This window comes from Coturnix japonica, chromosome 1 (genome assembly GCF_054131305.1).
Source record: "Coturnix japonica strain WE chromosome 1, WE-NBRP24, whole genome shotgun sequence".
Classification (NCBI taxonomy): domain Eukaryota; kingdom Metazoa; phylum Chordata; class Aves; order Galliformes; family Phasianidae; genus Coturnix; species Coturnix japonica.
In genome coordinates, this window is record NC_140663.1 from 1,806,004 (window position 1) to 1,828,568 (window position 22,565).

Sequence of the window (22,565 nt, forward strand, 5' to 3'; positions counted from 1 at the left end):
CATCCATCCATCCATCCATCCATCCATCCATCCATCAGGAAATGTAAACCAGGGCTCAGGGAAAACACACACACACATGAGCACACACAGGCACACGGGGAGATAAAACTTAGTTTAAAGGAAAACATGGTCTTGCTTAAAAATAAATACCTCGGAGGATGCAAATAGACACCCCCAGCCCCCGTGTCTGCTGGCTTAAATTTAAGATAATTAAAAATACAAAGCATGGATTAGCCTTTATTTCCTGTCAGTGGTGCAGGCTGTGGGGAGGAGGGGGATCCTGGTGCTGTTCTATGTACTTCCAAGAGAGTGGGAATTGCTTGGACACTCTTCGACATCCCTGGGTCCTGCTGGGAGGATGGGGGGCAGCAGGAGGAGCAGCCCCTCCTCCCTAAAGTATTCCAGTGTGAGCATAGCCAACACTCTGCAAGCAGAGGTCTCCCCACTGGATCCCTCTGATCCCAGCCCTACATCCTGCAAGCAGAGATCTCCCATTCAGGTCCCTTTACCCACCCTATCCCCTGCCCATCCTCTCGGTGTTTCACTATAGGCCCCAAAGCTCTGCAAGCAGAGATCTCCCTGTTGGGTTCCTTTGCTCCCATCCCTCCCTGCCTGCCCTCGTGGCTTCTGGGCTCTGCGGGGAGGCAGCCCTGTTGCTGTGCTATAGCAACACCTTGAGAGCATCACTTCCCTTGGCGCTTGCTGCTCTCTCTGCTTTCTGAGAGCCCTGATATTATTTGCAGAGTGGATTTTGGGTGTTGAGCTCAGCAAGCGGGGATCCGCTCCATGGGTCAGCCTGGTCAGCAACACCAGGATGCAAAACTCCAAAGGTAAGACATAACAGCTATCAAAAAAACACTCTTATTCCTGCAGCTGCCTGGAATTGAATGAAGACCCGGAGAGCAGAGCAGCTCTCAGCCTCTCTTTAGGATTATTGCTCACCCAAGCTGAGAAGTTGATCTTCCTCTGAGCCTCCCTATGCCCACTCTGAGCATTTTGTCCTGGCCAGAAGAAAGCAGCAGTACTCGGGGTGGGGAAGGAAGGGAAAGGCAGATGCCAACCATAGCAGCGATGCCGGGGAGGGTTTTTCTTGGGGGGTGGAGGAGTCACAGAGATGCGTTTGATTCCCTACGTTATCTGTCTATTTATTTATTTATCTATTGGGGGGAGGACGGGGGGGAAAGGAGGGTGGGTAGCCACATTTCCCAATTAGCCCAATCAGGCTGGAGATCCTAGGTGTCAGTAGTGAGTAGGAGTGAGGGAAGGCACCGGGAGAAATCAAGGCAGCCCGAGTGCTGCCGTGGGAGAGCGGCGGCGGCAGCGCTCGCAGCCCCATCCCCGTCTTCATCCCCGTCCCCTGTAAACTTCGGGACGATGCAAAGCGGCTTCAGATCCCGATTCTCCAAGGGAGAGGGTCGGTTTCGCTTTCTCTCCTCTCCCAGAGGTGGGTGGGCTCGGTGAAAGGAGGAGCGAGCGGCCACAGCTAAGGGGAAAAAAAAAAAAGAATAAAAAAGAAATATATATATATATATAGAGAGAGAGAAGAATAATAGAAAGGGGTTTTTAAACATGATTGTTATTATCCATCCCCGTGCTGGCGTTGCCTCCCTTCCACACCTCTCCGGCTTCGTTATTATTATCATTAATATATATGTATATATACACTATTTTTTTTTTTTCGGAAGAGGGGTGTGTGTGTGTGTGCGGCTGTTTGCAAAAGAGCCTCGGGTGTCAAAGCCCGCTCCTCAGCCACCATTGGAGAGGAGGAGGGCTGGGGAGGGAGGAAGGGCTGGCGAGACAGCCGCAGTGCGAGCCCTCCCCGGCGGGCGGACAGCGGTGCGGCGGCCGCGGAGCGCGGAGCGGAGCCGGGTATGGCCCCGTAGCGCATCCCCCGCCCGCTCTGCTCGGCTGCTCGTCCTCCTCCCCCCTTCCTCTCCCCCCTCGCTGATTTAAAGGCTGGAGGAGGAGGAGGGAGGGGGTGATTTGGGGAAGAGAAGGAGGGTGTAGTGTAGAGGGGGGGGTTGGGGGGGAGTGAAAACTGGAGCTGTTTCCCCCCCCCCCCCTCGCTTCTCTGGCGAGCCAGACGCGGTTTGCCCAGTGCAGAGAGAGGGGCTCCTCCGTGTTCCGCCTCCGTGGAGTATTTGGGATTGGAGAGAGACACACGCACACGCACACACACACACACAGAGACCATCTGCAGTGTCAATGCGGCGCCTGCTCTGAAGACTGAAGTGGGGGGAAAGGAGAGGGAAAAAGAATAATATATATATTTATATATAAAAACCCACCCAAAAGCAAGCGAGGAGCTTTCCCAGGTAAGGAACCTCCCGCCCTGCTCGGGCAGCGGGGACCGGAGGGGAGGATGCCCGGGAGGGGCTGCAGCGGTACCTGCCCTATGCACCTGGAACGGCTGAGGGGGGGCTCGGGGGGAGAACCCACCGCCTCTCCCCACCCATAGAGCTGTGGGAAGGGGGTCAGGGCCGGCGGGCAGGGACCCCCCGCAAGCAGCGGGGCTGAGTCAGGGGCTGCTGGGCACGGCCCCTCCGGAATGAGAAAGACGCTGGGGGGGGTCGCGGCGGGGAGCCCCCCGGATCCTCCATCCTCCGCACCCTCAGAGCGAAGGGAACGCGTTGCCCGATGTTCCCCCCTTCTCACTCCCCCACCCCCCCGCCCCGCCTGCACCCCCCTCCTGCCTCCACACCCGCATCCTCGGTGGTTTTTCTCCTTTCGCACAAAGCTCAACTTTTCTCCCCGATGGAAGGAGCTCCGGCGTCGCAGCTCCTGGCTACTCCCGGCAGCGGTTTTCCTACTGCCGGGGGGGGGGGGGGGGGGTTATTTCCCTCCCTCTGTGCTCCATTGCCTCCTCCGGGCTGAAGGCATTTGCAAACTTTTCCCGATGAGGCTGCAGCTGGAGGCTGAGCCCTTTTCCCAGGGATGATCGGAGCCTCCCGGGTGACCGATGGGGACAGGGGCCACCCCCGGTGGGGAACACCTGAGCGAGAAGGGGGTGACCCCCATCATTTCCCTTCCTGCGAGGTGCTGGGGAGTTTGGCTGCCTAAATCCCGGCTGCGGAATCGGTGCTGATAAACCCTCCCCTCCCTCGGTACGCGCGCGTGTGTGTGTGTGTGTGCTGCAACCGAAACCTGCGTATTGATGCTCTCCGTTTATCAGACATATGCCCCTAAATGATGTAGACAAGGAGAAGTGATCTAAACACCGAGCTGCACATGGTTTTGGTGGAAATATAATACTCCGGCAGCAGATGAGTTCCTCCCAGATAAACAAACCCACTTGCTCAACCCCAGCAGTGCTAAGTGCTGTTTGGGTTTGGAGCGGCTGCGTGTTGCTGCTCCATCTCCAGCCCAGAGGAAACCCTCCTCCTGGGGCCCCATCTGCTCCTGGCTCTGGGTAGGGACTCAGCCTTCACCACGGTGGATTTGCCTTCGTGGAAGTGACCAGGTTGGGAAGCTCGCGGCCGCGCTCCTCTCCCTGTAAACTTCCAACCCACGTCTTCTCTGCTTCGCCCTCCAGCCGTGCCAGGCAGCTCGCTGGAAACACACCTGATTTTTCATGGCTTCCTTCCGACATCGGGATGCGAGGTTTTGGGAAGGGCGTGGATGCGAGTGTCCAGGGGAGAGTGATGGAAGGAGGGAGGTTTGGACCTGGGCTGCCGGGGATGCTCCTATTCCAGGGGAACAATGGTGTAAAGGGATTTTTTTTGCAGCCTTCTGGGGTCTTATCTTGTGCGTGCACAAACATTTCAGAAGGCATAAAGCATGCTAACTTCTTTATCCGCCTTCTGCTTCACCTGGGTCTTAATTATAAGAGCCGCTTAAATCCGCGAGCGGGTGGGACTGCTGGTGCATGGGGTCTCTGTGATTTTAATTACAGCGTGTGCCTCCCGTTGTGAGATTAGGTGCTTCCTCCTCCCAGCTGAGCCACTGCCTTAAGGTTTGAGGGATGAGAGCCGCGCTTTAAGCGTGTGTTTGTTTGTTTGTGAGTGGGACCCTTTGCCGAAGCCAGGCTTCAAGCAGAGCAACAGATGTGTGTCTGCTTTCAGTGCGCAACCAGGTTACAACACGCAACCCCATCACGAAAGTCAGGGATTTTCTTCCCTCCCCTGCCCAGACCCATCCTCCGTGGGGGTGTCTCCTTTCCTGGAGGACCACTCCGAGCCTTTTCCTTCCCATCCCCTCTTCCATGCGTGGCGATCTCGATACGATGCAAAATAGATGACATCTGCATGATCTAAGCGTTGTTTATATCCAAGACGGGTGTTTTAGAATACAGCCTGATGATCAATCACAGTGCTGTTGGGAAGCTTTCGCTTGATGATCGTAGCTGCCTGGTAGCCGCTGAAGGCTGCCGTTAAATCAGTGAGCCTGGCCAGCGGAGGGCTGAGTGCTAGCATGAATCCTAAGAGAGATGCTGAACTTCTCCACTGGGAGAGGAAATATCCAAGCTTTTACCTGCCAGCCTGCCTTGCTGTGCTCGCAGTGCTAGACAGCCCCGTGGATGCGGCACTGCAAAGCCGGGGAGGCAGCAGTTTCAGCAGGCAGATCCCGGGGGGCAGCAGGAAGGCAGAGAGGAGGGGAGAGGAGGAGGGATGCTGGAGCCCCTTTTGTACTGCCTTTCTCCTTTTCCTGAATTGCTTTGTCTCCTGATTTCCCTCATGCAATGCAGCGCAACCTGCTTCCTTTGCGGAGCGCTGAGCTTTGATTTGAGCGCTTGTGAGCCCGAGGATGAAAAGCTTTGCAAGGTCTTAGGATGCTCGGGTGTATTGAGGGTTAACACTGCATAGGAATTAATTTCTTATTTGGAAGGGAACTCTGAAAATCTTCCTAAAAAGCAGAGAATGATGCTGGCACGGTGAGTTCGTGTTCTACTCACTAGCGCATAGGGATCCTGCACTGGGAGGATGTTAGAGGTAGAGCTTTTGAGTTTTGGAGCTAGCTGTGCCAAAGTTTGTGTCTTGCCATTGCATATAGACATTTTCAGGCACAGTGACTTTTCTGTGATCATCTGATCCTGGAATCTCTGGGCTCTTCTTTATTTATTTGTCACAATCCCCCTGTAAAGTGAAGTCTCCCATTGCTGATGGCAACATAAACCCAGTATTGCCCTACGCTGCAACAGTAGTGAGTCTCCAAAGCTTCATGCCCTGCCCCTCCCCAGCTAAGAACGCATGATTTGGGGGTGTTTGGATTGGTTCCCACTGTAAAACCCTCAAGTGTCTTGGTGCTTAAAAAAATAAGATAAAATAAAAGCCCTTTCTGCTTCCCACCAGAATTGAACAGAGGCTTCAGAGGGCTCTTTCTTACTCCTTCCTTATGGCTTGCAAGGCTCCCTTAATGGACATCAGCCCCTCCAGGCGCCCAAGGCTACGAGACTTCCCGTCTGCGCTGAGTCTGGGCAGCACTGCTGACTTACTGCAGGATGTTAGTGGTGGGTGTGCTTCCATGCATGGCTGTCATCAGACTGAAAAGCACTTTATATCCTTTAGGTTGGAATTCTCAAGAAGCTGACTTTAAACAAATAGGATCCTAACAACACAAAGCAGAAATACATACAAAAGGCTCTCCAGATTTTTTTTTCACTCATTTCTCTGCCATAAAAAAAAAAGGGAAACTGAGGCACGGAGAGGCAGGAGGCTCCATCAAAGCGCCATTTACTGGTAGGACTCCTCACTAACAACCATGAAATAGAGACTGAGCCCCACACAGTCCTTGGGAGTGAGAGCAGTGAGTGATCTGCTGCCCTTGAGCCCGTGCTTCAACAGCCAGAAATAGTGCATGGTCAGAACAAGACACTTTTAAGAGTGAAAGTTTTGCAGTTCAAATGACAGATAAATACTTAAAAATGAGAAAACCTTGTCCTGGGTGAGCACTCTGGCCACGGGGCAGCTGTGCTCCCATGAACTTTGGTTTCCATGTTTGAAATTATGTATAAAATGTTTTTAAGAACCCTTGGAAATAGAGCGATGTGAGATGTGTTGTGATGCTGACAGCCTGCATGGTGATTTTCTGGAACTGACATTCCTCTTTGAGGTGCTTTTTTTGATTCATCCTACTAGAACTGTCCGGCTTTCTTTGTTTTTCATTGGTATGTGTTTGGTTTTTTCTGTGCTTGATCATGTCTGGAGGAAGTTCTTTACTATGAGAGTGGTGAGGTGTTGGAACAGCTGCCCAGAGAGGCTGTGGATGCCCCGTCCATCCCTGGAGGTGTTCAAGGCCAGGTTGGATGGGGCCCTGGGCAGCCTGGGCTGTTATTAAATGTGGAGGTTGGCAGCCCTGCCTGCAGCAGTGGGGTTGGAGTTTAATGATCCTTGAGGTCCCTCCCAACCCAAGCCATTTTATGGTTCTGTGATTCTATGATATCTCATAATACGCTACAGCAGATAAGGGTCTCCAAGACTGTGTTCTGCATCAGTGGGAGCCAGTGCAGTTCGTATCTGTCCTGTGACTTTGAATGGGTGTCGTTTGCCTTGGAAATCCAATGGCCATCTCATTTTGGATATCTCTAGAGTCATAGAATTATTCCAGCTGGAAAGGACCCTTAAAGGCCACCTAGTCCAACTCCCCTGCAATGAAAGGGTACAGCTAGATCAGGTTGAATGGGCATCCTTTAACCTGGAAATCCAATAGTCATCTAATTTAGACATTCATTGGCGTCAAGCTTGCTTTTCAACTCTGCTGAGCAGAGTTCCCATGGAAGAAGCCCAGTGCTCGGGACTGGAGAGCCTGAAGGCTTGAGCATGAGTTGGGCTGAAACCTCCATCCCCACTGTGGTGCGTATCAACAAGTAGCTTTCTACTTGTTCTTTCTACTTCTTCTGGAGGTTGGACTAGATGATCTTACTGGTCTTTCCCAACCTTAATGATTCTATGATTTCTGTAGAAAGAGAGAAGTCATCTGCAAACTCTGCAACCTGCTTTAACTCCAGGCCATGCTGCCAACAAGTGTGTTTTAAATCCCACATGCCATGTAAACTGAAATCCCGACTCCAGAAATAGGAGACTGATTTTCTTTCGCATAGGAATTAAAGAAAACCACAGCTGAGTGAGGCAGGATCTGCACTGGTGGCCCAGAAGGGAGACCTCATGTTGCCATCTCTCCCAGCTTTCACATCTGACCTGCAAATTCCTTCCACCTGCCTTATCCCTACACGACTGTTCTGCCGGGGCTTCCCCAACAAACCATTAGCTATAAATTTACAGGAGCTGACTGGCACTTGAATCTCCCTTGTCCTTCTGACAGCGTGAATGTGTGGATCTGATGCAGATAATATGGGGTAGGTTTCCATTACAGTTACTTGCATGATGTATACTCATACATTTCCCCTTCTTCAGAGGTTATGCAGAGGGACAGGGGAATAAATCTTGACGCTTGGTGAACTCTCACAGCCAATACTGCATCAAATGCATGTAAATGAATCATAAAATGGTTTGAGCTGGAAGGGGACTTTACAGGTCCCCTAGTCCAACTCCCCATCACTGAACAGGGACACACAAAGCTCAGTCAGGTTTCCCTAACCCACCTGCTGGCTCACCTTCAGCATAAAACATTTCATAAGGGAGGAAAGACGAGGGTGGTGGAGTTGTTTTTGTCTCAGTATTGTTTTCCTTTGGAATCATGAAGCGATGCTGGACTTGGAAACTGCCTGTAATGCTTGTGATTTATTTACTTGTTGTTGCGTCTGAAGTGAGGAATGCTTGCTGGCCACCAGCAGCCCCTTGGTGCTCATTCATGAAGAGCTGCACTGCTGAGCGTCTCCACACTAAACTGTTTGGTGACTGAGTGTAGAGTTATAGGAATCGAAGCGACGAATTAGCAGTAAATCAAACCCTGGATGGCTCCGTACCCGACTGCAGCGAGACTTAAATTAAAAGTATCTTGCCAAGATGAAGTGCTTCTAAGTCAAGCACTGGAGTTGTATCAATCTGGGCTTGGGCACTGAGAGCCGAGCCCTTTGAATCAGGAACCATGATGAGCCCATGTATTGATCCCCAGCTGAACGGGGAAATTGCCACTTCATTTCTTCTATCAGCTCTTCCCTCATTTTCTTCCCTCTTTTTCCCCTCCTTGAAAAAAAAGATGGGAAGCTGGGAAAAGAATCGCGGATTCATTGTGCACATGTGGCCCCTTTTGGCTGGGTTAGAGCATATTTGATTGTGAAATGGGATTTATTTGTTGTTGTGTTGTTTGTTTGCTTTGTTTTTTTTTGTGACTGGGGATTTGTCCATAATGTAGTGCTGGAAATAAAACTCATTTAGAGACTAAGGAGGTGTATCCTGTTACAATTGCTTATTGATGGAATAGCAAGTACTTGGTGTGTAATGCAGCTTTGTTTTACTTTATGAAAACTTATTCTGGGCTGTCAGAGGGGGACTTTAATTTGTGAGAGGGAGACTTTGATTTGCCAAAGGGAGACTCTGATCTACCAGAGAGCTGCTCTGTGATCCCCGTCCTTCAAGTCTTTTATTCCCTACCTACCAAGTGTGGGCACCCTGGTCTTGTAGCAGTGACTGCCAAACATCTTGCAGTTGTTTGCTCTAATTCTCTTTACAAATGACTCATGTTTGGTCAATGAGATGATAAAACCAGGCAGGTTCTGATGGGGAACTTCCTAGCCTAAGAAACAGCCTTGTGTACATAGCCAATAGCCACCAAGGTCTGTCCCGGGCTGATGTCCCCTTCTGCTGCTGACTTTTGGGAAGAGGCTTTTGGAGGTGGCATTGGGCTGCTCTAGGGAGGGGGAAGAGAAGAGAGAGGAAGTAAACTGGGAGCACAGCCACGCTGGTAGCATGGCTACTCAAAGGCTTCTCCATAGATTTTCTTTGTTGGGTAATCTAGGGGATAAAAAGGCAAATTACAGTGAGTAGGTCTGCATGACTTATTAGCTTTAAAGAAAATGACTTTCTGGACAGTTTTGGGAAGCCTGTTCTGTTCTTTCAGGTTTCGGTACACATTTCCAATCCTTGCTAAAAGCAGAGCAATGACGTGGAGCATTGTCAGATGTTAACCTGACATGCACGTGCGTCCAGGTGGGGTATTCGCATGGATAATTCCTCCTCTTTAACTGTGCAAGTACTCCAGGACATCTCCCCTTTTTGGCTGCCCTCTCTTCTCTGTGGTGTCCTCCTGAATGAATGTGGGGTTTGGCAGCACTTGGGGACAACCTGGAGGATGAGTTCAGGGTTTCCATCATAGCTTGTCCACCTACTGAGCCACCCCCAGAGGGGCAATTGCCTCCGCACCCTGAAGAAGGCAGGATCAGCCCTGAGTCCTCCTCCTGTGCTTAGCTGCTATGGTGATGAGTTGCTATAGAAACACATAGTTAGCATTATTATTTATTATTGAAAGGTGCTTCTTTTCATCTCTTAAAGGCAAGGTGGTGCCAGGAGGATCCCAGTGCTGGGTGTGAGGTGCTGCCCACCCCATCCACATAGGTTGGTGGGTTGTGTTTCCCCATGAGCCAGGCTGTAGCAGCCCAGTAGGCTGATCTGGTTAAACAAATCCCCCTGCATGTTCCCGTCACAGGTTCCTTCCTCCGTCAGATGCATCCTTTGGAGGGGGATTTGAGTGAAGCGTTTCATTATAATGAGCTTAGTTATTTCCCAACTAGTAATCGCATGTCGCCATTTGGTGCAACCGGTTTGCATTAAGTTCTGTAATAATATGCCTATTCATCCATCACAAATACTATATTCACAGGACCTTGTAGTGATTGCCTGGTAAATACCTTCCCTTATCTCTTTGCATACGCTGCTCCCTGTTGTTTGCTGAAGTCCCCCCCTCTCTGCAAACCCATCCTTCTGCTCTGGGAGGCAGGGAAGCTCCTCCAGCACTCTTGTCCTGGGCTCCTGCTCTGCCTGAGCCCTCCTGCAGCTGGGCACCTGGCCAGGCAGTGCAGGGCTACGCTGCTCCAGGGCTTTTTGCAGCTTGTGTGATGCCAAGCAGAGCAAATTGTGCTTCTCAACTATTGCTTTCTAGCTGTGAGTGGGACTCATCCTGCCTTGCGGTCTCCCTTTTTCTCCAAGTACAAGGATAGGAACAGGTATTTCCTGTAGGGCTGGGTGCTGAGCAATGCTCCATTTGATTTCTGAAGCAGGGTGTCCTGCAGTGAGCCCCTTTTAGAGCTGTCTTCAGAAAAATCCATTGGTTTGGGAAGTGCACAGTGCAGGAGGGATGCAAAATTGTATTCACAGCTTCACCTCAAAGCTGGCAGCGCTGCAGAGGTGGTTCTGCAGGGAAACCTTCTGTCCTTCACACCTCAGTAGCTCTGAGGATGCTGAATTGCTGCAGAAGGGTGGCTTGGTGGGGCCAGGAGGTGAATGGATTGGAGGATTGGAGAAATGTCCAGAGAAACTGGGAGCAGCGGCGCTGCTTTGCACCTTCACCCAGTGCAGGTGCAGCGTAGCATGCAGGTGGAGGGCAAAATGTGTGGCCAGCAGGCCCAACTATTCCTCTCCATCCAAAAAGGGGAAAAGGGGGGGAAAAAAAAGGATATAAAAAAAGCCCCAATAATATAGGTTTTCTAGATGTTGTTTACCGGGCCATTGATTGCTGCTGAAGATGCTGTGCAGCGGGATGAACTCCATGCAGGGTGGGAAGGATGCAGGAATGGCTGGACCAGTGCAGGATGCCTCAGGTGGGATGTGGGGAAATCTCTGCTGGTATTTGCAGGTTGGAGCCCCTGAATTCTCCCATATTTCTCTCCACTTTCCCCCTCCCCATCCTGCCAGGCTGGGACTGGGAAACATCCTTCCCAGCCTTTGAGGAAACAAAAGGAAGCTCTTTAAAGCACTCCTTCAAGCAGGAATAAAACACCTTCCTTTACAGGGCCTGTTTCATTGCTTGAAGTCAATCCCCTTGGGCTTTATATTTCCCTTCTTGGAAGCTGAGCTCCCTGCAGAGAAGAGAGAAAAACACCCAGGGTGCAGGAGCACAGCTTGGGGGCCTTCTTGTCAGGTGCAGCTTGGAGGTAGAGAGAGGAATGTAGGGGGGTCTAAATGCTGATTCCCACCCCTCTGCCAGAATCCCTGTCAATCCCATGGGCTTTCTGTACCTCTCAGATGGCTGGATGCACCCACAAGAAGCATGCAAGTGGAGGAAGGTGTGTTTTTGTTACCATGCTCTTTTCTTTGCAATTAATCATAGCACTAATAGGGACCTGTGCTAAAGGAAGGAGCCTGCCTGCAGCAAATACAAGACTTAGTTAGGGTCACCCATGTGGCAGTGGGATCAGACTGGTTATGATTTGCTTCTAACATTATTTTTTCTCCACCAGCTGTTTGGATTGGGTTATGGTATGATCGAAAGGTTGTCTTGATGCCATCTTGGATCCCATCAGTTATGAGACCATCAGGTTTCTCCCTGAACCCCAGCTGGAAGCATTTACTTTGGGTCCTGGACTTGGAGTATCTTTGCAGCCTTTTGGCTTACACTCCCTACCCAAGATTTTCACCATGGCCCAGAGAGAGCAGGAGGCCCAGGGTATCCTTCGTGCTGCACCTCTCTGCCCAATGGAAGAGGGAAAAGGATGGGGAGGGAGGTAAGGTGCATATGGCAGGAGATGGACACGAGAAAGAACACCTTTCAGAACCACTGAGGAAGCTTTTCTTCCTCCTTTATAGTGGAGCTTCTGTCCTTGCCTGCCTCAGCAAGTCAGGCAGCTCAAAGGGACGCCAAGGAATGAAAGTAATGACTTCCAGTACAAATCTCTCTCTACATAATGTCTCAAATAAAACAGGAAAAGGAAATGGCAAGCGGGCATAATTAGGAAAGTATTACCCATTAAGGAGGGGGAAGGAGCTATCAAGTCGATTTCCTTCTTATTTTACATGCCTGATGTTTCCGCCTCTCCAGGAGGCAGTGTGTGAAGTAGGTCTCTCCTTAGCTTGGAGAAGTAAATAATCAGAACACGATGAGATGCAAAGCTCTTCCCAAAGCTTTCCAAATCTGAGCTAAACTGAGGTTTTTTAGCATCTATTCAAACCCAGCTGATCTTTCTAGCAACAATAAGACCTGGTAGGACTTGCTTCCCACATTCACCCAGGGGAGTCAAGGCACAGGATTTGCATCTTCTCAGTATGACCACCTCTATACTAATTTCTCTCTATTTTTTCCTATTCCACATGGAAAGAGAGAGAACTCCTTGTTGTTTCCCAGTGTAAAACTGGGTGTTTGTAGCGTGAGCCCATGGGATACCCTGTACTGCATTGGGGTGCACAGTAGGGTTGAGTCACTGCATCACACTACCAATTCTCTCTCCCATTTGCACTTGAAGCTGGAGTTCCTTTATCCTTTAAGTAGATCTGCACACATGCACATACACATAGCTGTGTCTTCCATATCTTCTAAATGTGCGTAGAAACGTGATCTTGGAAAAGGGACACGGCTTAGCGGGCATGATGGTGGCGATGGGTCAAAGATTGGACTACATGATCTTAATGATCTTTTTCAACCTTAATGATTCTATGAGAAGCCTTTGTGTCTGGGAATGTGGCTTTCTGCAAGCTGGGTTTCTTCAGTGTTTTTTCAGGAGGTACAGATGCTGCTGGTGACAAAGAGGGTGCAGGATGGGGTTGTGCACCACTTCTCCTCCCTCCAAGGTGTTTGGCTGGAGCTTGGCCATGAGCACTCAAGCTGGGCAGCAGCAAGGTGCCATAGGCCTGGAGAGGATCCCAAGCAGATTGTAACTTGGTGACAATCTGCTTTCTCAGTGCTTGGTCTTGCACGCGCTGATGCTCCTGCAGACATCTCCATCACTCTGATTGGCTTATGCATGGGATGCATCGAACCACATTTTCCCCCAAGAGCAGCTCCATGTGTCCACGCAAGATGCTCTCCTGCTGTACCTCCTCTCCTTTTGGCTATGTGTATGGGGAGGATAATGTTGAGGTTACTCATTACCTGCATGGGGATATATAAAAGCTACAGCATGCCATGTAGAGTTGTAATAGTGAGCTGGAAGAGAAACACACGGCCCTTCTGTGCAGCAGTTTCATTTGGTGGTTGCTTCCTCTGTCTCTCCCTCTTTGCTTCTCCTTCCTTATAAAATAAAGCAGAAACTGTTTTCTTTTATGATAAACAAGTGGTCTCCAAGTATTGTTTTGTTCTAGCCTGCTCCTCTACTGCTCTCTGCTGATGTGCAACTGCTACCCATCATGAGCCAGTTCCAAGGTCTCCATGCACCTTGAAGCAGGAGCCTATCCTCAAAAACATGGACAGAATCACCCCTTTCTCAGCTCAGGGTTAAAAGGAGATGCATTTTGAACTCTAATAGGTTGTTGCTGAAGCAGTTGCTCAGCAGAAGGGACCCAAGCCTGCCTGCAGTGATGCTGCAATATTATGGGGAAGGTGGATGGAGAGGTGGGAAGTGGATGTATCAGCCTGCTGACGTGGAGGAAAGAATCGAATCTCTGCCCTATATCAAATACCGTGCTCAATTCCTGTGGGAATTGGTGAGGAGAAAGCTGACCTTCTCTCTTATTTATGAACTGAATCTCTCGTTTGCTTTGTTTTTGACTTTTTCCCCACTCCTGCTGCGGAAGGAGTGCAGTACTTCATTGGGGAGTTGAACTGGGTGACCTTTAATGGTCCCTTCCAACTCAAATGATTCTGTGATGGTTCTATGATGATTTCAAGGAAAAAAAACATTTTCTTCATTTCTTTTTTTCTTTCATGTGGTTGCGTGTTCTTTAAAATGCTGGTTCAGATGAGCGAGCTTTCATCTCTTTAGCTTTTCTTGCTTTGCACACTAAAAGTTTGAGAATTACGAGTCAGTGTTTCCCTTACTTTTGCACACATCTATTCTTCCTTCTAGCTGTCCTATCTCCAGCCTTTGCTGAAGACTTTTCTGCAGAACTTTTCCTGAATCATAGCATCATAGAATCACTAAGATTAGAATAGAGCACTAAAATATCTCCACGTCCAACCATTGACCCATCCCCACCACGCCCACTAAACCACATCCCTCAGTGCCACATCTCCATGTTTCTTGAAGACTTCGAAGGACGGTGACTCTGCCACCTCCCTGGGCAGCCTGTTTCAATGCCTCACCACTCTTTTGGAGAACAAATCTTTCCTAAGATCCAACCTGAACCTCCTCTGAGAGAGCTGATCAGGAGTATCTGAGCAGCAACACCTTCCAAGACTCCCAGGTCCTTTTTCTTCATGTTCTGCCTACAAAAAGCAAATTTTTGGAGGATCAGGAGCTCTCTGTTGCCTGCATGTAGTTCTCTTGGATATCTGAAACTGTTCTGCTGAAATTTGCAGTTGATTTTTGAAAGCTTTGGCCATTGCATTCAAGTGTGTGTCTGTGTGTGTGTCTGTGTGTGTGTATGTGTATACATATATATATACGTATGTATATAAATCTCTCTTCCCTCCTGTTTTCTTTCTCTGTCAGGAATCCAGCTGTGCAACATGTGGCACTTGTAGGACTTGGAAGGCAGGAAGATCAAGCAAACACAGAGCAAACACAGAGAAGAGATAAAATTCCAGACTAAATTCAAGACACGTAGACCCAGTGTGTTTTAGTTTTAAAGCCCCACTGGTAGTGATGTGTGGGAGCTGTAGACAGAAAGCCAGGGAAAGAAGAAGGGTTCATTTGTCTTATTTCTTCCGTAGGAAAACCTCCGTTCTGAGGTCATGGTGCTTCTCACAGTGTTAATCTGCATGGGTCCTACCAGGGAAACCACCTGTTGATTGTTACCTTTTGTGCACAATTGGAAGACAGAGAAAATAGGGATTTTTTTTTTTCACTAAATGAGTGTTCTAGCTGCTAAAGTGCTACATTTGTGTGGGTGTATGGGATGCAGATGGCCACGGAGGAGAAAGATCTCGTTATTAACAACCCAATGAATTCTGATAGCATCTTTTGCACCTGTGGATGCTGTGGCAATTTTAATCCTAGCTCTTGGGTATTGGGAGGGACTGCATCTGTGAGCTGCGGGCTCATTCTGATGGGGATTTTTTTACTGTAGAGGATAGGTGGGAGTTTGACAGATCCATAGTATTGAGCTACAACCATGGACTTGGTAGAGTGAGATTTGGTACATACAGTTCCTGAGTATGTTTGCCAATGTGGATCTCACAAGGGCCCATCTGGCAAAGTGTTATTAGATTATTAAGCCTCTCTGCTTTTTGGAGGTGTCCCAGTCCATCCTTAGCTCTGTGCTTTTTTGCATGAGGAGCACTCAAGCGTGCTCCTCATGTCCTTCCCAGTAAGTTCAGCATCACCCATTGAAAGACAAAGTTGAATTCAGTCAAGCTCCACGGTCAATAATACAAACTGCATTTCTCTCTCTCTCTCTCCAAGCAAATTATTTACAGGATCCAACTTCTGAAAATCAATTTGTAGTCTCTCAAGCCTCCCTTGCTGCCCCAGTCTGAGCATCCCAGCCATGCAGGATCCAAGGCTGGAGCACTCATGATGCTCTCTGAGATCAGTGGGATGCTCCTGACTCAAAGCAATGGTGTCTGCATCCCAGAAAGCCAGGAATGCGTGGGACTGGTGGTACCTGGCATTTGTGCACTGCTGAAAATGCATGTGTTGGCTCCTCTGCTAGAGCTCCCTCTGTCCTGGGGAAGAATGGAGGAGAAGGAAAATGCAGCAGTCTTATTCTCTGCAATGGACTGTGGGGTACAGAAGGGCATGTAGAGAACAGTCCCTGATGGGTCTTGCTCTTTTACCACACAAGCATCTCCTCTGCAGTGTTTCTCCAGCTCTTACATCCTTTTATTAGGAACTCCATTTGTAATGAGCAGGATTTCACCAACAGTGACAGCCTTCCCACACTCCCACGTTACAAATGCCCCTCGCCTTAGACACAGGTGCCATTATACAGAGAACAATAAAGCAGATGGCGTTTGGATCTGGATTCAACTAGAGACTGAGGTGACATTCTGCGTGCAGCACTCTGAGCAAGCACAAAACTTTTCTTTGGGGGGTAGCACAACCCAGGTTTGGTTACTGTAAACTCCTAAACCATCTTTTGCAAACTGAAGGAGCTTGTAGATTTGCTTCTGATTCTGAAGGCAGCCTGAGACTGTCTCCTCCCGGTGTTTGTGTTTGTACACACATGTATAGATTGCAGAGAGCTTTAGCAGCAGAATAGCTGGATCAGATGCCTCCTCCCTTCCTCCCACCAGCTCTGCAGGCTGGCTGCCAGCAGCAGGGCTCTGCTCTGTATCATCTCAGGACACCCTGGATGCATCTGTGCAGACGCACTGAATGCAGTCACCACTGGACTATTTAAAGCAGCTTCAACAATGACAACGGAGTGTGTAATGCACCTATTCTGCTGATGCTGGCAGAGTGCTCACAGAGTGGATGAGTTTAAGACTGATGGGAATTTACAGCTCTGGAGCCATTAGGGTATGTGTGTGTTCCTAAAACATGCACCCTAGGAGACAACGATGGAAAAAAATCAGCTTGAAGGGAGGTAGCCCTGGTGCTGCACACATGGCTTTGCAGAGTAGCAGTTGTGGCACAGTGGCACATGGCTGGGGAATGAAGAGATGGGCTGGATTTCACTACCTTGGACCTCTGTCTCTCTGGGGTGTTTCTAGGTGGATCTTAAAATCACCAAGGTTGGAAAAGACCTCTGAGGTCACCTAGTCCAGCCATCCACCTGCCACTGATACTGCTCATAAACCACGTCCAAAGTTAGGAAATGGGTCTTAGTTTGGATAAGAGCTGTTAGTTAACCCTGCAAGCAGTGTTGTGGTATTTCTCTGAGGGTTGCTCAAGGCAAGGAGTGATGTGCTGGCGTGACATATGGGGGGACTGCATTAGTTCTGTTAAGGCTCATTATTTGATAATTCAGTGTAGGCTTAGTGTTAAATGTTGGTGGGAATTGGAAGGGGAGCTTTGCTCCTTCAGCCTTAATGTACATAAAATGGCTCAGAAATGTGCTGGATAACTCTCCTTTGGTTCAGTTTGTTTTATGTTTAGATTGGATGTAAGGAAGAGGTTTGGTTGCAATAAGGGTGATGAGGCACTGGAACAGATTGCCCAGTGATGCGGTGGATGTCCCATCCCTGGACAAATCCAATGTCAGGATGGATGGGGCTCTGAGCAACTTGATTGATCTGTAGATGTCCCTATTAATTGCAGGGTGTTGGACTAGGTGATCTGTAAGGGTTCCTTCCAATTCAAACAATTCTATGATTCTATGATTGCTCTTTATAGAGTTCAGCAATTACCTGCTTTTTTTTTTTCATTCTCCCTTCTCTTTAAGTTTCTTACAGAAATAATACAAATTTTCCAAGCTCTCACACTACCCAAAAATGGAAATTTCTCCCCAGAACTTCAGTCTTGTATAAGTTATTTGACCTTAGTCAGTAGCTGGAGGAAGCCGATCTTATGGGAACCAGGAGCTATGAGATCGATGTGCTATTCATGAAGAGAGGATGTTTTAGTGCTTACAGAACTCACAAATCTGCAGCCTTCCCACATGTCCCACTCTCTGCTCATATCCGTTCTACTAAATTATCTCTACCCACTTTTCTCTTCCTCCTCCACTTCCAGCCTTCCCTTCCTTGTGTGCTCTACTGTTGGTCTCCTGTTGGGTTGACTAAACTGAGCTACAGCGTAACTCCATCAGGAAACAGAGAAGAGTTTCCTTAGCGCCAATGCAGCCTCCAGCTGACACAGCAAATGGGTAAACCTGCTTAGTCCCTTCATCCCTGATGCTGAGTGTGTTTTACTCATCCTATGGTGATAGCCCAAGCGTTGGCTGATCCATGCTGGGAGACAATTCTTCATATGTGATGCACTGATTATTGGATGCTGTAACCTGGTCAAATGCAGACACTTTGAAGCATGGCCAAAGGATGCTCTTGACAATACCCTCCCAGTTATTATCACCTGCTCCGAAGTAAGGAAACTTCTCATCAAAACAGTGGAAAGAATGTAACCAAGGTCAAACATACACAAATGCAAATATTAATAACTTGCAAAAAACTTTTCTCCTCATTTAGTTCCCACAATTGCCCGTGTCATTCTGAATGCAACTTTCTCCATAGATGTTAGCCTGAGGCCAACACTGAGCTGAGGAAATCATCTCCAGAGCAGTTAAGGACTGTCAAAGTAATGAGGACCTTAAAACTGAGCCCTGCTATGGAACATGTCAGGCAACCTGAGCTGCAGTTGTTGCAGTTAATGCTTGGTGTAATTATGCATGTACACAGTGCCCTGCACTGGGTATTGCTTAATTCCATGCTAAACTAAATGTCTGTATGCTGTGCAGGATGGATTTGTGTCTCTCCTTGCAAATGCTGGTTGTGTGGGTATACACCAGCTCTCTCCTAATCTTTCTGTTAACAAACATAGCATGTGATTATGAGTTATTTCTTTTTTGCCTGTATTAGCACAGTTCTGTCTCTTGTCTAGATCAGATCCCAGCCATAGGTGTCCTTTCTATCTCAGCAGTATCCTGAGGCTGTCAGGCATGATTTGATGATAGTTATCCTGCAGCAACAGCCGGGCAGGGCTCTAAGAATAACTTCCCATTGGCTTTTGTATGTGTTGGCAGCAGCTAGGTTGTCCTCTGACTTAAAGTGACAAAGTCACTGGAAGAGAAAACTAAGAGCAAACTTGTTGTAACCATTCACATAATAACAATTATTATTATTATTTGGAAGAGGAGAAGGGAGAGAAACAGTTGTGCTATTGGTTCTTTGCTGAAAGTGATTGCTGTGATCATCCAGCCTGTAAAATGGGGATTCATTGGACTGTGGTGGTACTGACTTAAAGGACGGGTGTCTGATTGCTGGTTTCATTTGTGTTCTTTGCTGCTTCCAACCCCCCTCTCCCCCCCATCCTCCACAATATGCTCACAAAGCCGCTGCTTATCAGGCCTGTGTTCACACAGCCTCAGTATAGAACCATAGCATCATTAAGGTTGGAAAAGACCACTAATACCATCCAGTCTAACCATCAACCCATCCCGTCCCCCATTAAACTATGTCCCTCAGTGCCACATCCACCCTTTTCTTGAGCACCTCCAGGGTCAGTAACTCCACCACCTCCCTGGACAACCTGTTAAAAGCAAAGTAGAGTAAAGAATTGCTTTTATATGCATAAAAACCATGAAAATACCATGAAAATATTGCTAATGGTTGCAGAAAATTGAAGATCTCATTTAGGTTTGGAAGAGCAAATGCCAGGCAGCATGGCCTCTTCCCATGAGTGATAATGTGTGCGTTGGACTCAAGATCTGGCTATGAGTTGATCTGACTGTCTTTAGCGTTTCACGTGGGAAGAAGCTGGAGGATTTGCTGTGTCAGATCTTTCCTCCCACTGTCCCCATGAGTGGCCCGTAGTTGATGCTCCAAAACAGTCTGGATATCTGCCACAAAATGAGAGGAAAAAGCTGAATAAAGCATAAAGGGAGAGTGTTCTTGCCTGTTCTTCAAAATCTTGTGCCGCTGAAGAGAAATCACCATTCCTTTCTCTGTTCCCTCCCAGTTATAAAGGGCTGTTGATGACATTTTCTGTCTGTTCCTGCTCCTGCTGTGTGTTTAGCCTATTTATGACTGTAGGGTTTTGGAAAAGGAAAACAGTGATCACTAAAGTGTGCTCAGGCATCCCAGGCTTCCCAGGGAAGTGATCACAGCATCAAACTTTGGATACCACTCTCAGACATAGGGTTGGGATTTCAGGTGCTCTTGTGTGGAGACAGGGGTTGGACTCAATGATCCTTGTGGACTCCTTCCAACTTGGAATAGTTTATGATTCTATGATTCTACACAGTAAATGCAATGGATTGAATGAAACTTCATCCTTCACCCTGGTACCATCTCTGATTTTCCTCACCCTGTTGCTTTTCCTCTGTTTCTCAGGCTGCTCTGCTCCAGCTGCCTTTTGAATATGTAGTAAAATCTCAGACTTTGAAGACTGAGGATTCTCTTCTGGCTTCTTTGCAAGTGGTTTCCCCAGCTGCAAATATAGATCTCGGTGCTCCAACAAGCTGTAGATCAAGGTCTAAAGGCTTTGTTTTTCCTGTAAGCCCCATGTTTTATCCTTGCTGTTGTTTCATGTAGATCTGGAGAGTGAAATAGCCACTGATCACAAAGTCACTGTGAATATGGATTTACTCTTTGTGCCAAGCTTTCAGGAGGCAGTTGAAGTATGGTCTCTGTCTTACAAGATTTGGCTCTTAATGGATTTATACAGTGCTAATTACAAAACTTCAGCCTGAGAGAGAGGAATTGTGTCTCACAGATCTTAGTAAGATTGCAAAGCAGGGGAAAACATCCACCCACTGGCATTCAGTGCAACAGAAACTGTGTTCTACAGCCTCAGCCAACAAGAAAATAGCTGCCTGGTGATGTGGGAAGAAACCCAAGGTCAGAGGCTCTTGATGTTGGAAGACCAAAGTGGGGTTTTGGCATTTGATACTAGACTAGGTCCACAAAAAAATTAAGGTTTTATTTGGGCATCCTTCAGAGGCTCTTTTTCTTTTTTTCTGTGCTTTGGATCTGTTTGGCCTAATATAGAGATTCTATGCTTTGGATCTGGATGATCTAATATAGACATTCCTCGTACAAAGAGCAACAATGTCAGGCAGTGCTGTGACACTGTTTACTTGAAATTTATGGCCTCACGTGCTGTTACTACAACTGTTTGTTTGTCCGGGGGTTTACATTTCCCCAGCTAAGGAATAATTTTAATAGATCTGGCCTCAGAATTGTTTTCCTAGAACCATTTTGATTGGAAAAGACCACAAAAATGGTCCTGAATTTTAGGAGACTTTGAGATAATGTGGAGGGGAAACTGGGGAATCTGCCCAAGAAGGAAGAGTTTAACCCCATTCTTTGGATTTGTAGGTTATTTCCATGACCTCAGAACTCCATTCTTGTTTGTGTGACACTGCACATATGTGTTCTTTCATCAAATCTCCATATAGCAAATTCCTGGAGGAATGTTACAAGCCTTTCCTCTCACCATGCCAAGCACAAGGGAACACACATCTGACCTGCTTTTGCTGGTCGGAAACTAAGTCTGAAATGCAGAGAGAAATAGCATCCATGTGCAGTTTTCTCCGTTGGGAAATCAGGAAGAAAGAAAGTCCCACTCATGGCAAATGTTAATCCTTTCCTTTAATGCTATTCTGTCAGATGCACAGGTAACAAGGTGATGTGCAACACGTGAGTACCTGAATAGAATAATCTGTGTGATGAGTGAAGGCTGTGTTCTGTTGCTGCTGTTTAAGTGCCTTGCAAACAACCCATTGCTGAAATTAATCTCTCTATTTGGGACAAGCTGCAGCTTGTGCTGGGATCTGTTCATTGAGGCAAGCTCCAAAAAGAAAAGAAAAGGTGTTGGATGCCCTCAAAGAGAGAGTTGAGTTGCCTTTGCTTTCCGTCAGGCATCAAACAGGTTGTGTGTTCAGGGAGGGAGGATTTAGCTGAAGTTAGAAGCTGCTCTTTGTTGGGGAGCTGTTGACAATGTGCCTGTGTGAGTTTTTCTTGCCGTGTCGGCTCCCAGAGAAAAGCATCTATCAATGGTAATCAGGATTTATTAAGGGAAGTCAGGAAAAAATCTTTAGCTGAGATTAAAGGGATTGTGTAGCTGCACTTGGTGCTGAATTGCTGTGTGCTGGCTCTATTGCTGGACGTCTGCCTCGTCAGCATCTGCACGGCCTCCTGTGTCCCAGCAAATGAATAGCCATGCCTGAGCAAAGCAAAAGCAAACAGGAACGTGCTGCCTGATTAATGTTTGACTTCATTAACTACAGCGCTCATGCTGTTGACATTGCCCAATAGTCCTGGTTGCTGCTGGCTTCCTCCTAACTAGGTGTTCCCAATTGAATAACCCATTGGGGTCCATGTGAGCCCACATGCTGGGACCCCGGTGTGGTGTTTGTTAGGCATGCTCTGCAGGAGGAGGTGGCAGATTTGTTCCTCTCTTGGTGCTGTTTTTGAGCATGCTTTTGCTGCCTTCTAATGTGTGCTTTGTTCTGAGGCCATGGCTGAAGCTGGACACAGAGTAGGTTTGCTTCTGTAACTCTCTGCAGTCAGGTTATCACAGATAACTCTCTTAGTGAAATGTTGCTGCTGACCTTGCAGTGTCCCTGCTGCAGAAGGTGGTTATGGCAGGGAACCTGGTGATCTGAGTCTGTTTGCAACCTTTGATGTCAAGAGGGCGGTGTGTGCTTGAGAACCAAATAGGGAGATGCTGTTGTCCTCCATCTTCACTCTCTGGGGAGCAGTAAATGCAATGGGGTGGATTTGTGCTGGTCTCCAGTTAAAAGAAGCTAGAAATCCTTCTTAGGCTTTTTCCTTGTCCAAGGCCCATACAGCTGCATGTTGTAGAGTCTTGGGAGCTGCATGTTGTGCAGTTTTGGGATCATTGGATCATGTACCCAACACACACCCATGGGGCTATAGAAACTGTGTGACCTTTCCAGGGATCCTGAATGTGTTGGCAAAGAGAGAGATGTGGCAGGAGCCACGTAGATCTGTTCACACAGGAGCTCTGCACACTGGGTCATGGCACTGCTGGCCATGTCAGCAAGGGGAAAAGCAAGGGAACGTGGTAATTTTGGGAG

General features: G+C 48.1%; 1 protein-coding gene and 1 long non-coding RNA gene across 5 annotated transcripts in view; one reads left to right on the plus strand and one right to left on the minus strand.

The window, feature by feature from the left end:
• Positions 1-685: 685 nt before the first annotated feature.
• The window catches only part of LOC107313179 (plexin-A4), a 403,220-nt gene continuing 381,340 nt past the window's right edge, over positions 686-22,565 (plus strand). The window contains exon 1 of one of the 3 annotated variants that reach the window (XM_032449091.2): positions 686-830. The gene's annotated coding sequence lies outside the window, so the exon portion shown is untranslated. Of the gene's footprint in view, positions 831-1,782; positions 2,316-3,320; positions 3,461-22,565 lie in introns of those variants that run through there. The other 2 variants (XM_015861239.3, XM_032449104.2) reach the window with 2 other exon arrangements.
• On the minus strand, positions 1,134-2,827 carry LOC107313278 (uncharacterized). Of its 2 annotated transcripts, none has more exons than XR_001554912.3 (2): positions 2,702-2,827; positions 1,134-1,483 (listed from the first exon to the last, which is right to left on the minus strand). It is a non-coding gene; the product is annotated as an uncharacterized LOC107313278 (long non-coding RNA). The 2 variants fall into 2 exon arrangements; XR_014945490.1 differs by having other exon boundaries at positions 2,694-2,807.